Genomic DNA, 16,345 nt, shown 5'->3' on the forward strand with positions numbered 1-16,345 from the left:
TAACAGAAATACGTAACTCTGGATGTATTTAACTACACATGGACAATTTATTTACTTTAGGTCATTAGGTTTATTTATTTATGTACCTTGATATTATTTATATACCATGTTATATTTATTATACGTGTTCTGCATGATTAGTTTTGAATGATAGTAGCTATATTCTTCAATTTACTGTTATTTAATTGGCAGTTATTACTTTACTGTATTTCTGTTTGTTGCAGGGTTGTCACAGTATTACATTTTATTAAGTTTTTAATGTATTCGTTCCGTTCTGCCATACTTGGCTTAAAGTAAAATGTAATTTTTTTTTTTTTTTTTAGTTAATATACTCTTTCTGATTTTTTTTCCTTCTGAAAAATATGTAGATACTTTTCCTTGCTTTAACTGGGTATAATTAATTATTTTCATTGGTGGGGAAGCTAGGGAATACGTTTCCTTTTGGTTAATGTGTCTACTTTTTCCCACTTCATTTTTGACCTTTCATTTTTACATCAAAATGTTCTATTTCAAGCTGTTATGTTGTAGAGAAACATGTAGAGGCAACATAAGGTGAAGTGAGATGAAATGAACTGCAGTTATATTACAAGTCTTTATAAGTAGGTCCCTGTATAAAGTGTTATTGCAATTGGACAGCTCAAGAAATACAGATGACATAAAATATACAATAACCCATAGCAAGCAGATTTACCTTCGCCATCGCTATTAAAGACGAATGTCTTCTATTGCAGCGTACATATGAGTGGACTTTTCCACCGGACTTCGATCGAAAATCCACCGGACTTTAGATTTGAAACATGCTTCAAATCTTTCCGCCGGAACTCCGCCGGACCCGGTTCCTATCGGTAAGCCCGTTCGTCTGTGGGATGCAAGGGCAGCTACAGCATGTTTCCAGCGCGATCCTATAGCGCTGGTTCTTGGCGACAGGGTATAATCTTGCGCTTGCTGCAATAGGAAAACACATTTTCCTATTACAGTGAGCGTGAGAAAGAGGCGACAATGTCATCTGGTATGAATTTTAAGGGGAACCCCCTACGGCGAAAAAATGGCGTAGGGGTCCCCCCAAGATCCATACCAGACCCTTTTCCGAGCACGCAGCCCGGGTGGTCAGGAAAGGGGGTGGGGACGAGCGAGCACCCCCCATCCTGAACCGTACCAGGCCGCATGCCCTCAACACTGTGGCCCCCCACCCCAAATCACCTTGAACCCATGCTGATGAGGACAAGGGTCTCTTCCTGACAACCCTGGCCGTTGGTTGTCTGGGTCTGCGGGCGGGGGGCTTATCGGAAATCCGGGAGCCCCCTTTAATAAGGGGGCCTCCAGATCCCGGCCCTATGTGAATGAGTATGGGGTACATCATACCCCTACCCATTCACCTGGGGAAAAAAAGTGTCAATAAAAAACACACTACACAGGTTTTTAAAGTAGTTTATTAGGCCGCTCCGGGGGTCTTCTTCTGACTTCAGGGGGGTCTCTTCCGACTTCTCAGCTCTCCCCGGCCTCTTCTCTCGGTGTCCGGTCCCTCTCTCGCTCTCCGGCCTCTTCTCCCGGTGTCCGCTTCTTCTCACGCTCTCCGGTTCTTCTGCCGGGCGCCTCCGCTATCTTCTGCTCTTTTGCCGCTCTTTTGCTAGCGGTGGCCCTGTCTTCTCCATCATCTTGTTCCCACTTCTCTTCTTCCGATGTTGACACGACGCTATCTCCCACTGTAATGCTGTGTGAGCGGTGTGCAATGACTTATATAGGCATGGAGCATGGTCAGTGGGTGATGTTCCCCAGTGACCAAGCCCCTCATAACGTCACAGTCCTAGGACATGCTGGGACTGTGCCGTAAAAAAGGGGTGGGGTCACCACCCAGTGACCCCTCCCCTTATGATGTCACAGTCCTGGGGCATGCTGGGACTGTGCCATCATAAGGGGCGGGGTCACCACCCGGTGACCACGCCCCATGCCTATATAAGTCATTGCACACCACTCACACAGCATTACAGTGGGAGAGAGCGTCGTTTCAACATCAGAAGAAGAAAAAAGGGAAGAAGACGATGAAGAAGACTGGGCCAAAGCTAGCAAAATAGCGGCAAAAGAGCAGAAGATAAAAGATAGTGGAGGAGCCCGGTAGAAGAACCAGGCACCGGGAGAAGAGGCTGAAGAGCGGGATAAGAACCGGACACCAGGAGAAGAGGCCGGAGAGAGCGGAGAAGTTGGAAGAGACCCCCCGAAGTCAGAAGAAGACCCCCGGAGCTGCCTAATAAACTACTTTAAAAACCTGTGTAGTTTGTTTTTTATTGACACTTTTTTTCCCCTGGTGAATGGGTAGGGGTATGATGTACCCCATACTCATTCACATAGGGCGTGGGGCCGGGATCTGGGGGCCCCTTATTAAAGGGGGCTCCCGGATTCCAATAAGCCCCCCGCCCGCAGACCCCGACAACCAATGGCCAGGGTTGGAAGAGGCCCTTGTCCTCATCAACATGGGGACAAGGTGCTTTGGGGGGCCGCAGGGCCCACCTCCCCCAAAGCACCCACCCCCCATGTTGAGGGCATGCGGCCTGGTACGGTTCAGGAGGGGGGGCGCTCGCTCGTCCCCACCCCCTTTCCTGACCAGCCGGGCTGCGTGCTTGGATAAGGGTCTGGTATGGTTTTTGGGGGGAACCCCCCCTTAGAATCCATATCAGACCTGAGGGCCTGGTATGCTCTGCGACGGGGCTCGCAAGGTGTCAATCTCGCCGATAAAAGCAGCGAGGTTGACTTTCTTTTCTAGTCCCATCGTACCTCATCACGTTCAAAATGAACGGACTTTAGTCCATGTGTGGGCAAGTCCATTCATTTGGAAGTCCGCCGTAGCTCCGTCGAAAGTCCGTCTGGAAGACTGGCGGACCTAGTCTGCCAGAAAGTCCGGTCGTGTGTAAGCGGCATAAGTCTTGTTTGATAGCAGTGAGTGGGTTGGGCAACCAACACTGGAGATCCTTGTTCAGTTTTCAGAATCCCTATATTACACTGGGGAAAGTGCTTTCAGCTGCCACTGGAGGAAAATTAAAAAGCACTTAGAACTTCACTTACCTGTGGCTTTGCTCTTTCTGTAAACAAAAGCCAACCAGAAGTGTTATCTGGACTGCGCCTGTGAGTGAGCACTATCAGACCCAGGAACGGGTCATACAAGAAATAACAAACCATTTATAACCATCAGCTGGTGCTCTTTGGACAGGAAACTTTGTGGTCTTCAAGGGAGAGGATAGATATGTTCATAAAGACAGTAAAATAAATAAGGAATGCTATAGGTGTAATATGTATTTCCTTGAAAATCTGAACATGTACCTTGTGCATTTTTCCCCTGTAAGAAGGTACTTTAGTTTGAGGGAGACTCGTTGTTGCATGGAAAGAGGAACTCTTAGGACTTAGAGGCTGTAAATGCTCTTTCTATTAGAAAGTTAGGAAAGAATTATGGGACAAGTTTTCTAGACAAAAGAGAAGCACTTTAGCACTTCTTGAAGTTTGTTGAAAGCCTGCTAGCAGCTTGCTTAACCACTTAAGGACCGGAAGGATTTGCCCCCTTAAAGATCAGGCCATTTTTTGCGATACGGCACTGCGTTGCTTTAACTGACAATTGTGCGGTCGTGCGACGCTGTACCAAAACAAAATCTATGTCCTTTTTTCCCCACAAATAGAGCTTTCTTTTGGTGGTATTTGATCACCTCTGATTTTTTTTTTGGCGCTATAAACAAAAAAAGACTGACAATTTTGAAAAAAAAACTATATTTTTTATTTTTTGCTATAATAAATATCCAAAAAAATAAAATGTAAAAAAATGAATTTCTTCATCAGTTTAGGCCGATATGTATTCTTCTAAATGTAAAAATTTAATTTCTTTATCAGTTTAGGCCGATATGTATTCTTCTTTCAATAAATTTTTATTAATAGAAGTTTAGTTTTTACAATTGCAGCATACATTTCAAAAAGGAAGGTATAAGGGAACAACAAGTACATGTAATTCTAGTGTGAAGCCCAGATCCCAGACGAGTTTGCCCTAAACGGGCGTACCCTATAACTTTATACTAATATGGTAACTTGAAAACACTACCCTACTAATGCCCATGGTCAAGTGACCTCTCAAACACTGCGAAAAATTGGCTTGCTTGGGGGGAGGCCTATACGATTAAGCAACCCTGGACTCCGAAGAGCCCAAGGATTGTAGAGGTAACTCCCTACATCTCTAAGATAAGTTACTATTAAAGTCTAAGGGTAAACCAACATTTAGAGGATTCAGCAAGACTCAATGAGAGAATACGAGGTTTAAGATAGGGAGACCAAAAGGGGGAGAAGAGGGGAGGGAAGGAAAGATTCGCATGTGGGAATGGTTAACAATAGAGTCACTCAGAGCACAAGTTATTCTGGTTAGCTGATGCCAGGATATAAGGGGATGTGGCAGAAATTGGCCCAGGGCTCCCAGGTTAGTTCGAACAGGCGAACTTTGTCTTGTATAATGCTTACTATCTTTTCTTGCGCCATAATCCAGGATATTTTATGCTTCACCGCTGTAAAAGGGACCCTGTGTTTTTTCCAACAAGATGCTATTGTAATTTTGGTGCCCAGCAAAATAAAAAAGATCAGCTTTTGGGTATATTTATCAACCGTATCTACTTTCAGATTCAGCAGAGCAATCTCTGGATTTTGGGGAATCTGAATGGTGGTTACTTTGCGAATCACTGAGAAAACTTTGTTCCATTAGCTCCTTATTCGTGGGCAGGACCATCATACATGGTACAATGTGCCTATATGGTTACACATGCGGAAACACAACGGGGAAGCATCTGGGTATATCTTTGCAAGAAGAGAGGGGACCCTATACCACCTGATGAGTATCTTAATGCTAGCCTCAATCAATGAGACATTTAAGATTCCTTTAAAGGAGCGTTGAAAGCAGGAGAACCATTTATCCCGTTCCCAGGAAATGTCAAGGTCTCTTTCCCAGGACATGGCGTATGGAGGCTTGGACACCACTGAAGCTAGCGATGCATAAATGATGGAGATCCCCCCTCTCTGATCCGTTGCACCCGCACACCATGATTCATAATTAGTGACCTTGGGAGGGTCCGATTTATTTGGCCAAATGGATTGAAGGAAATGTTGTATTTGTATAAATCAGAAACGTTCAACTGGAGGCATCTCAAGCTTACTAGTACAGAGCGCCAGAACGGGCCTGTGGATGTGAAGTAATTTCCTATTCTAAGTAAGCCCTTATTCAGCCACCAGTTAAACGCTAGAATATTCATTCCCGGCGGGAAGTCGGGATTATGAAATATATGTGTCAGGGGTTTGAGGGCGGAGATCAGGGAGGGATTTCTGTGAAGTCGGTCACACAGAGCCAACGAGTGGGATAACATGGGGGCTAGAATAGGCAGCCTCAGCTTAGTTGGGGACCAAAGCAAAAAGTCAATAGTGTGGAGAGGGACTGCATGACGTTCTATTGATACCCAATCTGGTTTCGGGCCTTTTGAATACACAATGGAAATCTGGGCCAACTGAGCGGCCTGGTAATACCACCAGATGTTAGGTAAGGCTAGACCACCTTGCGATTTAAGCCGGAATAGGATGTTCTGTGAGCAACGACTACCCTTCAAACCCCAAATAAATTTTACAATTTTAGATTGGAGCAGCTGTATTTGCGATTTCTGGATAGGGATGGGTAGGGACCTAAATAAGTAAAGTATGCGGGGGAGGAGGGTCATTTTGACTGCATTAATACGGCCTAGCCAGGATAGGTTATGCTTATTCCAAAGGGAGAGGTCAGATATCAGTTTGCGGAAGATGGCCGGGTAATTAGATGAGTAGAGCGAGGCTATACTAGCGGAGAGATTGACCCCTAAGTAAGGATAGGAAGCCGCGTTCCAGGTAAACGGGAAATGATTTTGTAAGCTACTTAAAACATTGGGGGAGACCGTAATGTTCAAGGCTGATGATTTGGAGACATTAACTCGAAGGCCGGATACCTCACCGAACTTATCAAGCAGGGAGAAAATGTTAGGTGTAGAAATCAGAGGGGAGGTTACAAAAAGCAGCAAATCATCAGCAAAAAGTGTGCATTTATGCTCTTGTTTACCACATAACACCCCCTTAATATCAGGGTGGTTTCTAATAGCAATAGCCAATGACTCCATTGCTATAGCGAAGAAAAGGGGGGAAAGAGGACACCCCTGTCTAGTTCCCTTTTCTATAGCTAGCAGTTCAGAATAATAGCCCTGCAGTCTGACCTGTGCACTTGGGTCAGAGTACAGGGCACGTAGTGTGCCCAAGAAACGTGGACCAAAACCCCAGCGCTCTAAGACACTAAATAGATATGGCCAGGTTACTGTGTCAAAAGCTTTTTGCAAGTCGATCGATAACAAATAACCGTTTTGTTGGGGACCCCCATCCCATTGAGAATTGAGAAGGGAGATGATGTCAACTGCTCTTCTAATCTGGTCAGGTCCTTGTCTCCCCGGGATGAAGCCCACCTGGTCCTTATGAATGTAAAGAGCTATGCAAGACGCTAGTCTATTGGATAGAACTTTTGTTAAAAATTTTAGATCGTTGTTGATTAAAGAGATAGGACAGTAATTGGAGACCAAGGAGGTATCTTTATCGGGTTTCGGAATGACCAATATGAATGCAAGGTTTAGGGCTTTATCCAAGGGAGAACCAGACCTGAGAGAGTTGAAGAACCTGACCAAGTACGGGGTTAATATAGGGCCAAATTTTTTGTAATACCCGACGGAAAAACCGGGGCTAAGTTTTGTTTAAGGTGCTTAATCACCCCGAGAACTTCCGATTCTGAAATCGGTTCATCTAGGAGCTCCGAATGTTCAGGGGATAATTTGGGAAGAGGGAGGCTGTTCAGGAAATCCGAAATGGGGTGGCGAGGTGCTGCTTGCTCTTTTTTATATAACAAGGTATAGAAATCATGAAATGTTTCCATAATGCGGCTTGGGTTTTGAGAGAGTTCTCCCATTCGAGTGCGAATTTTGGGGAAGGTGAAGGATCGCAGTCTTGGAGACAATTTGGCTGCTAACTTAGCTCCTATTTTATTAGTTTGATAGTAGAAGCGAGCTCCTGACCAACGAAGGTGTTTCTCGGCTTCGGTGGTGAGTGCTAGGTTTAAGGATGTCCGTGTTGATTCCAGGGCTTCCAGAGACTCCCTGGTAGGGCTCCTTTTATGAGCCCTACTCAGGTATTGGAATTTTAACCGGAGATTATTGATGTCTACTGTGCGTTCTTTTTTAAAGCGGGAGGTGAATTGAATGATCTTTCCTCTGAGTACTGCTTTGTGGGCTGCCCACAATGTTTCCGGAGAGACCTCCCCAGTATTGTTTAAACGGAAGTATTCCTGTATTTCCTTCGCTAGGATCGTCCATTGAATTGGATCGAAAAGCCCTTCGTTGAGGCGCCATATGAATTTTTTGCCTGGGTTGGGAGATTGTTGCATATATAAAAGGACCAAAGAGTGATCTGAGATGGTGGTGTCCCTGATGACCGCTTTAGTAGCCGAGGGGATGTTGTGGGATTGAATAAAGATATGATCAATTCTGGTGTGGAGGTGATGGGGGGCCGAATAGTGTGTGTAATCTTTGGATCTGGGATTAATTTCTCTCCAAATGTCCACAAGGCCTAGCGAACACAGTGTGGAGGCTATCCTAGTACTCTGTTTTGGAGGTTTCCTAGACCGAGAGGGGCCAGGCCCCGATTTGTCCAGTGAGAGATCAAAAGGGAGGTTTGTGTCTCCGCCCATTATTATTTTTCCCTCCAGTTGCGGACCTAGTGTGGACATCATAGCGGAGAAAAAGGAAGCCTGACCTTTGTTTGGGGCATAATAAGAAATAAAGGAGTACAATGCTCCCTCAATCGTACTTTTTACTAAGATAAACCTGCCTGCTTGGTCCTTAATGACTTCGGAGGGGGAAAACTTAAGGTGTTTTGCAAAACAGATGGAAACCCCCTTAGTTTTGTTGTCAGCTTTGGAGAGAAAAAACTGGGGGTAGTTCCTGTGTAAGAAGGAGGGGTTGTAAGAGGACGGGAAATGTGTTTCTTGTAATAAAAGGACTGCGATTTTTTGTGATTTGTAGTGATTAAATAGTTTATGTCTTTTGACCGGAGAATTCATCCCTTGCACATTGTGCGTAGCTATACAGAGGGGGGGAGGAGGAGTGAGTGTGTCAGATTGCATGGATCAGAGAGGGGGATAGGCGCATCATATAATAATGCTTACCTGAGACTTCAAGAATTGGTTATGTGTCCAAACCTTCATAGCCGGGGAGTTTTGGACCCTAGACTGTAGTCGTGTTGTCGGGCGTCTGAGTGACCCTGAGGAGGGGTGAGAGGGGGGAAGGAGGCAGTGGGGAAAGGTCATACCTGAGAAGAAGAGACAGGACATGTCAAGAACAATGTAAAAAATAATTATAACAAAACACACATTCGTCATGTAGCCTAAGATCAATCTAAGTTCCCTTGCAGGGGGAGGGGGCGCTGCACCACCCCCTGCAAGTTTTTCCCAAGGAGTAAAACCCCAAACAAGTGGGTTGTGGAGTCCTCTCCGAGTGGGGAAAAATACCACTCCGAGACTGGTGGAGGCGAAGTGCAGCCGCTCCAGCCATACTGCCAAAAAAAAAAAAACGAATATTGAATCAGAAAAACAAAATTAAAAGAGTCCGGTGAAAACTTGAGGCAAAACGATAGCGTCACAGCATCAGTTATAAATTAGGCCCAAACCCTGCCAGAAGGGTAATGGGGGCTTGGATAGTCAGTGTCCCAATGCCATGAGACAACGATATGTATTCTTCTACATATTTTTGGTAAAAATAAAATCGCAATAAGCGTATATTGATTGGTTTGCGCAAAAGTTATAGCGTCTACAAAATAGGGGCAAGATTTATTACATTTTTATTTATTTTATTTTTTTTACTGGTAATGACGGTGATCAGCGATTTTTAGCGGGACTGCGACATTGCAGCGGACAGGTCGGACACTTTTGACACTTTTTTGGGACCAGTGACATTTATACAACAATCGGTGCTAAAAATAGCCACTGATTACTGTATAAATGTTACTGGCATGGAAGGGGTTAACACTAGGGAGCGATCAAGGGGTTAAGTGTTCCCTAGGGAGGTGTTTCTAACTGTGGGGGGAGTGTAGTGACTGGAGGAGGAGACAAATCGCTGTTCCTAATCACTAGGAACAGCTGATCTGTCTATCCTCCCGTGACAGAATGGAGATCTGTCTGTTTACATTGACAGATCCCCGTTCTGTCTCTCTCAGGAGCGATCATGGGTGGCTGGCAGACATCGCGCGCTTCCTAGTGGTCTTTAAGCACCTGACGTACAATGACGGCGGTTCGCCAAGGAGAGCCAACCTGCCACAGTAAAACTGTGACGGCTGGTCCTTAAGCAGTAAAAGTGGCAATCAAAATTTCCATTAGGATCTATGTTTAACATTTACAAACTGGAGTTGAATGGTACTTTAAATACCTCAACAAAGCTCTGCCAAAGCTTTGTCAAGCTTGCTGTTCACACCCCTCTTATACAAGCTCAAGCCCCTGTGAAACAGGCCTAACAGCTTTGTGGGGTTATCTTGGAGCACACTTTGGGGTTGATTTACTAAAGGCAAATAGATTGTGTACTTTGCAAAGTGCAGTTGCACTCTGCAAGAGCAGTTGTTCCAGAGCTTAGTCAATGAGATAAAGATTCATTTTGCAAAGAATACCCAATCACGTGCAAGGAAAATAAAAAAAAATGCATTTTTGCTTGCACGTGATTGGATGATGGAAGTCAGCAGAGCTTCTGCTCATTTACTAAGATCTGGAGCAACTGCTTTTGCAGAGTGCAACTGCACTTTGCAAAGTGCACATTTTATTTGACTTTAGTAAATTAACCCCTTTGTCTTTATTACTTAAAGGCTTGAATTTCTACAGCAATAACAAATTTGATTTTGCATGGCTTGGAGTGCTATTTTTCATGCTGTTAATGAGTGCTAGGCACATGCTATGTAAAAACCTATTAGTGAAAATACTGCTAAGGAGCATAGTATTGGTCCTTTAGGTCTCACTATATAACTTTGATGCACCAGTCAGGCATTAAAAAATGTATGCATATTAATGGGGATTCCAGAGTTGGTAGATGGAGTTCTGTACAACCTTGAAATAAAATGGGTTTAAGTGTGTTTTGTACATGCTTAACACTTTATAGATGCAAAAAAAGTTATAACGGGGGGGGGGGGGATTTACTAAAACTAGTGCACACAGAATCTGGTGCAGTTCTGAATAAAAAACAATCAACTTCCAGGTTTTATTGTCAAAGCTTAATTGAACAAGCTAAAGTTAGAAGCTGATTGGCTATTATGCACGGGTGCACCAAATTCGGAGTGCTCCAGTTTTAGTAAATCCCCCCCATTGCAACACAAAAGTTCACCAAACTAAAATGCAGACAATGTGATGGTTAAATTGATCGACCTGAAAATGCGGTCCTAGATATAAGGCTTTTGGAGTATGTCTTTTCCAGTATTGCACACCTCAATCCAGAATTTTTGGCCATTCTTGTTGGTACAATTGCTCTGTCAGGTTGAGGATTGTTGGTGAAGAGCAAGTCTTGCCAGTGATTCTCAGTTTGATGGAGGCCTGGGCTTTGACTGGGACAGTTGATGACATTCAGATTTTAAGCGCTTAGCTGTAACACCAACATAGCCCTAAAACATTTTCTAGCAGGGAAGGGATGGGTTAGAATGCCTGTAATATTTAATGTTACATAGTTACATAGGTGAGGTTGAAAAAAGACACAAGTCCATCAAGTCCAACTTATGTGTGAGATTATTTGTCAGTATTACATTGTAAATCCCTGTATGTTATGATCGTTCAGGTGCCTATCTAATAGTTTTTTTAAACTATCGATGCCCCCCCCCCCCCTGCTGAAACCACCGCCTGTGGAAGAGAATTCTTAAACCTTTTTTCTCCTAATTTTAGTGAGTGGCCACGTGTCTTATTGAACTCCCTTCCGCGAACAAGTTTTGTCCCTATTGTGGGTTCACCAGTATGGAATTTGTAAATCAAAATCATATCCCCTCTCAAGCGTCTCTTCAGAGAGAATTAGTTCAGTGCTCGCAACCTTTCTTCATAACTAATGTCCTCCAGACCCTTTATTAGCTTTGTTGCCCTTCTTTGTACTCGATCCATTTCCAGTACATCCTTCCTGAGGACTGGTGCCCAGAACTGGACAGCATACTCCAGGTGAGGTCGGACCAAAGTCTTGTAGAGTGGGAGAATTTTCGCTTTATCTCTAGAGTTAATCCCCTTTTTAATGCATGCCAATATTCTGTGTGCTTTGTTAGCAGCAGCTTGGCATTGCATGCCATTGCTGAGGCTATCATCTACTAGGATCCCCTGGTCCTTTTCCATCCTAGATTCCCCCAGAGGTTCTCCCCCTAGTGAATAGATTGCATTCATATTTTTGCCACTCAAATGCATTATTTTACATATTTCTACATTAAACCTCATTTGCCATGTAGTTGCCCATCCCATTAATTTGTTCAGATCTTCTTGCAAGGTTTCCACATCCTGCAGAGACGTTATTGCTCTGTTTAGCTTAGTGTTGTTCACAAATACAGAGATTGAGCTGTTTCCCCCATCCTCCAGGTCGTTTATGAACAAATTAAACAGGATTGGTCCCAGCACAGAACCCTGGGGAACCCAACTTCCCACCCCTGACCATTCCGAGTATTCCCCATTTATCACCACCCTCTGAACTCGCCCTTGTAGCCAGTTTTCAATCCATGTACTAGGTCGCCTGACAAGTCGTCCCTGTGTGAATGGGGTCTCAAGTCATCCAGGACTTTTGTTCGCTCTTTTAAATGTATTTCCCAATTGAAAGCACTGGCTAATGCCCTTATTTAATATGCTCTTAAAGCAAACCCATCATGTTCTTTGTTTCTAAGATTTTATCCCAATTTATATCTTCTAGCAAGGTTCGTAGTTTAGGGAAGTTGGCTCTTTTGAAATTCAGTGTCTTTGTGTTCCCCTTGTGTTTCCTATTTGTGTGATTTATACTGAAGCCAATTGACCTGTGATCGCTGTTTCCTAAATTGCTCCGTATTTCCACATACGTGATCAGGTCTGTATTGTTAGTAATCAGTAGATCTAGTAACGCCTAGTAACCTAAACACTTTAGGTTAAATATGTCAAATAGAACAGGAAGTGTTCTCTCCAATGCAGTAACTGACAGCAGTTAAAATCTGACAAAAGTTGTAACCTTCCCACTCTTTCTTAAAGTACAGTTGTGCTCATAAGTTTACATACCCTGGCAGAATTGATGATTTCTTGGCCATTTTTCAGAGAATATGAATGATAACACAAAAACTTTTCTTTCACTCATGGTTAGTGTTTGGCTGAAGCCATTTATTATCAATCAACTGTATTTACTCTTTTTAAATCATAATCATAACAGAAACTACCCAAATGACCCTGATCAAAAGTTTACATATCCTGGTGATTTTGGCCTGATAACATGCACACAAGTTGACACAAAGCGGTTTGAATGGCTTTTAAAGGTAACCATCCTCACCTGTGATCTGTTTGCTTGTAATTAGTGTGTTAGTATAAAAGGTCAATGAGTTTCTGGACTCCTGACAGATCCTTGCATCTTTCGTCCAGTGCTGCACTGACGTTTCTGGATTGTGAGTCATGGGGAAAGCAAAAGAATTGTCAAAGGATCTGCGGGAAAAGGTAGTTTAACTGTATAAAACAGGAAAGGGATATAAAAAGTTATCCAAGAAATTGAGAATGTCAATCAGCAGTGTTCAAACTCTAATCAAGAAGTGGAAAATGAGAGGTTCTGTTGAAACCAAATCACGGTCAGGTAGACCAACTGATATTTCAGCCACAACTGCCAGGAAAATTGTTCAGGATGCAAAGAAAAACCCACAAATAACTTCAGTTGAAATACAGGCCTCTCTGAAAACATGTGGTGTGGCTGTTTCAAGATGAACAATAAGGAGGCCTTTGAAGAAAGATGGGCTGCATGGTCGAGTTGCCAGAAGAAAGCCATTACTACGCAAATGCCACAAAGTATCCCGCTTACAATATGCCAAACAGCACAGAGACAAGCCTCAAACCTTCTGGCACAAAGTCATTTGGAGTGATGAGACCAAAATTTTGCTTTTTGGCCACAACCATAAACACTACATTTGGAGAGGAGTCAACAAGGCCTATGATGAAAGGTACACCATTCCTACTGTGAAACACGGAGGTGGATCGCTGATGTTTTGAGGATGTGTGCGCTACAAAGGCACAGGAAATTTGGTCAAAATCGATGGCAAGATGAATGCAGTATGTTATCAAAAAATACTGGAGGAACATTTGCATTTATCAGCCAGGAAGCTGCGGATGGGACGTACTTGGACATTCCAACATGACAATGATCCAAAACACAAGGCCAAGTCGACCTGTCACTGGCTACAGCAGAATAAAGTGAAGGTTCTGGAGTGGCCATCTCAGTCTCCTGACCTCAATATCATTGAGCCACTCCAGGGAGATCTCAGACATTGCAGTTCATGCAAGACAGCCCAAGAATTTACAGGAACTTGGCTTTTTGCCAAGAGGAAGGGGCAGCGTTGCCATCTATCAAGATAAAGAGCCTCATCCACAAATACCACAAAAGACTTCAAGCTGTCATTGATGCTAAAGGGGGGAAATACATGTTATTAAGAACTGGGGTATGTAAACTTTTAATCAGGGTCATTTGGGTAGTTTCTGTTGCCATTATGATTTAAAAAGAGTAAACACAGTTGACTGATAATAAATGGCTTCAGCCAAACACTAACCATGAGTGAAAGAAAAGTTTTTGTGTTATCATTCATATTCTCTGAAAAATGGAAAAAAAAAGAAAAGAAAAAAGAAATCATCAATTCTGCCAGGGTATGTAAACTTATGAGCACAACTGTATAACTAAAGGCATTTGCTTTTTTAGTTTTGTGTAGAGTGGAGAGGGATTAGAACACCTCTCAGTTTTTATTGCTGTCTGTGTCTCCATTAGTAAGATTCACCCTCTTTATTTGTCCTATTTACTGTTATCATCAAAAGTGAAAGTAAAAGAAAATCTAAAATTTTGGGTTGACATCAGAACAGTAATAGTGGGGAAGTCTTCCAATGGAGATACTAGTTCTGATGACCCTGGTAACACGCTGGGATTTCCTCATTTTACAGGGATTGCCTCTTAATTCCTGTTTTGGCTATGGGACAGGAAGTGAAGGGAAATATCCCCAATAGAACACAGATGGCAAAAAAAAAAAAAAAAAAATACTGTCAGAGGTTATAAACCTCCCTTACTCTATCCAAAATGAAAAAAAAAAAAAACCTTTTGCCTTTAGTTCTACTTTAAAAAAGGATGTTTATGGATTTAGAGTTTATTATAAAAAATACTCTTATCATGTGTTATTATACCAAGGTTTAATGTTGTCACATTCTGAATGGTGGGGTGCTCTCTCTACACTGCTGAATTCTGGACTTGATGTGGTCCGGTTTTCTCGTCATGGACACTTTGATGTTGCTATTTTGCACATGATGCCAGTGGGGCTCTCTATAGTTTGCAAACTATGTTTGTGGTTCACGTTTGGATGTGGTTTGTTGGATGCTTCTTTGCTAAACAAAGGATTAAAAAAAAATACTCTTATCAGTGTGTGCTCATATTTTATAAATCTTGCTTCTATGTATAGTTTGTAATTATTTATGTATCTGGGAGTGGTCATACTTGCTTATAGTGTCAACTTTTCTGGTTGTGTTTTGGTGATAATGTTATTTCACTGCATGTCTTCCAGACAGGGTCTTTCTGACTAAAAGCATTTGACATGAAAAACCCACAGCTCTAGTAACCAAGATCATGTTTAGTCTCAGTAGGGAGATTGAGAGGCACAGCTCTCTATTCTTGGCAAAAAAGTAAAAAAAAAAAAAAAAAAAAAAAATAAAAATAATTTTTTAATGTTCCATTCCTCAGCAATTCATTTTTATGGTAGGTCCACTTTAAAGGTTTCTCCATAGTGTTCCATAGAGAACATGGTGAACACAGTTGATTCATGTAATTGGTATAGTAGGAAAATCTGGGTGACCCTCAGTATATATTTTTTGGACTCAAATTATAAAACCATACCTTCCAGCTTTCTGAGATGAGAAAGAGGGAAACCTTTCAGTGCAAACTATGCAGCAAAAGGACACACTCCCTGCATTGCCCCCAATTACTCAGACCGTGAAGAATTCATGTGTAAAAATGTTAGAACTATAGGCATTTGTTTCACCATTACTTTTCCTTAATACTTACTTTTCAAAGTGATAGGTACAATAATTTAGATGTTTAATGAAAAGTCCAGTGTAGAATAACATTTTGAGTTTAATAGTATATTATTTTATAGAGGTTTAAACATCAAAACAAACAAAAAAAGGAACAGCTGAAGAACAAGGAGGAATAAAGGCACTGGCTGCAAATAAGGAAACATTCCTTTAAATGAGGGTCAATTGGAGGGCATATAAAATAAAACTGGAGAGAGGAACAATGATTGTGATTCTATAGCAGTAGTCTTCTAACTGCAGCCCTTTGACTTTTTCCAGCCCTTGGGCATAATTTCTTCTATGGACACCAACAATGAGGCACCATTTCTTCTGCTGACACTAGCAGTGGGTTATTATTCCTCCCATTGACGCTAACAGTGGAGCATAATTCCTCCCACTGATAACATTATCGGGGTACTGTTCCTCCCACTGACACCAATGTTGAGGCATGATTTCTTTTACTAATACAAATGATGGGGCACTGTTCATCATCCTACTGACCACAGGTGTTATGTAATTTTTTTCACTCCCACTGACCACCAAGCATAAGCTATTGTTTGCTCCCACTGACTCGGGGAATTGTCTACTCCCACTGTCTATAGTCCACCCACCTAAAGTCTAAAGGACAGTAAACTGGCCCTTTGTTTATACATTTTGGAGATTCCTGTTCTATAGCATTTAGATTCTACATTTTACTAGCAGGTTAGAAGATGCATGTTCATACCTGGTTGCTGTGGACTTTCCTTTCCTTTAGTATTTTTATAGCAGAGAGTTGGCATAGAGTGCACAGCCTTTGCTGGACAGCAGGTTGTATTGAGCTTAAAAAAATGAGAAGTCTCAGTGAAAGGAGCCAAACCAGACTTCAAGAAGATGCAGAGAGATTTTAATTCAGTGTATATCTGTGTTTGGATGGCCAACATGTGAGTTGTGTCTCCCTGCTGCAGAGTGGGCTTTCCCCATTGGGGATATCATTCTATATGAGTCAGAATGAGGCAACCTACCCTCTTAGCTACAGCA

At 42.6% G+C, this 16,345-nt stretch overlaps 1 protein-coding gene across 1 annotated transcript in view; it reads left to right on the forward strand.

Moving 5' to 3' along the window:
• The window catches only part of DIPK1C (divergent protein kinase domain 1C), a 147,851-nt gene that overhangs the window by 74,100 nt on the left and 57,406 nt on the right, over positions 1–16,345 (forward strand). The gene's annotated exons all lie outside the window — the stretch shown is intronic.

The sequence above is a fragment of the Aquarana catesbeiana genome, linkage group LG05, assembly GCF_042186555.1.
Source record: "Aquarana catesbeiana isolate 2022-GZ linkage group LG05, ASM4218655v1, whole genome shotgun sequence".
Taxonomy (NCBI): domain Eukaryota; kingdom Metazoa; phylum Chordata; class Amphibia; order Anura; family Ranidae; genus Aquarana; species Aquarana catesbeiana.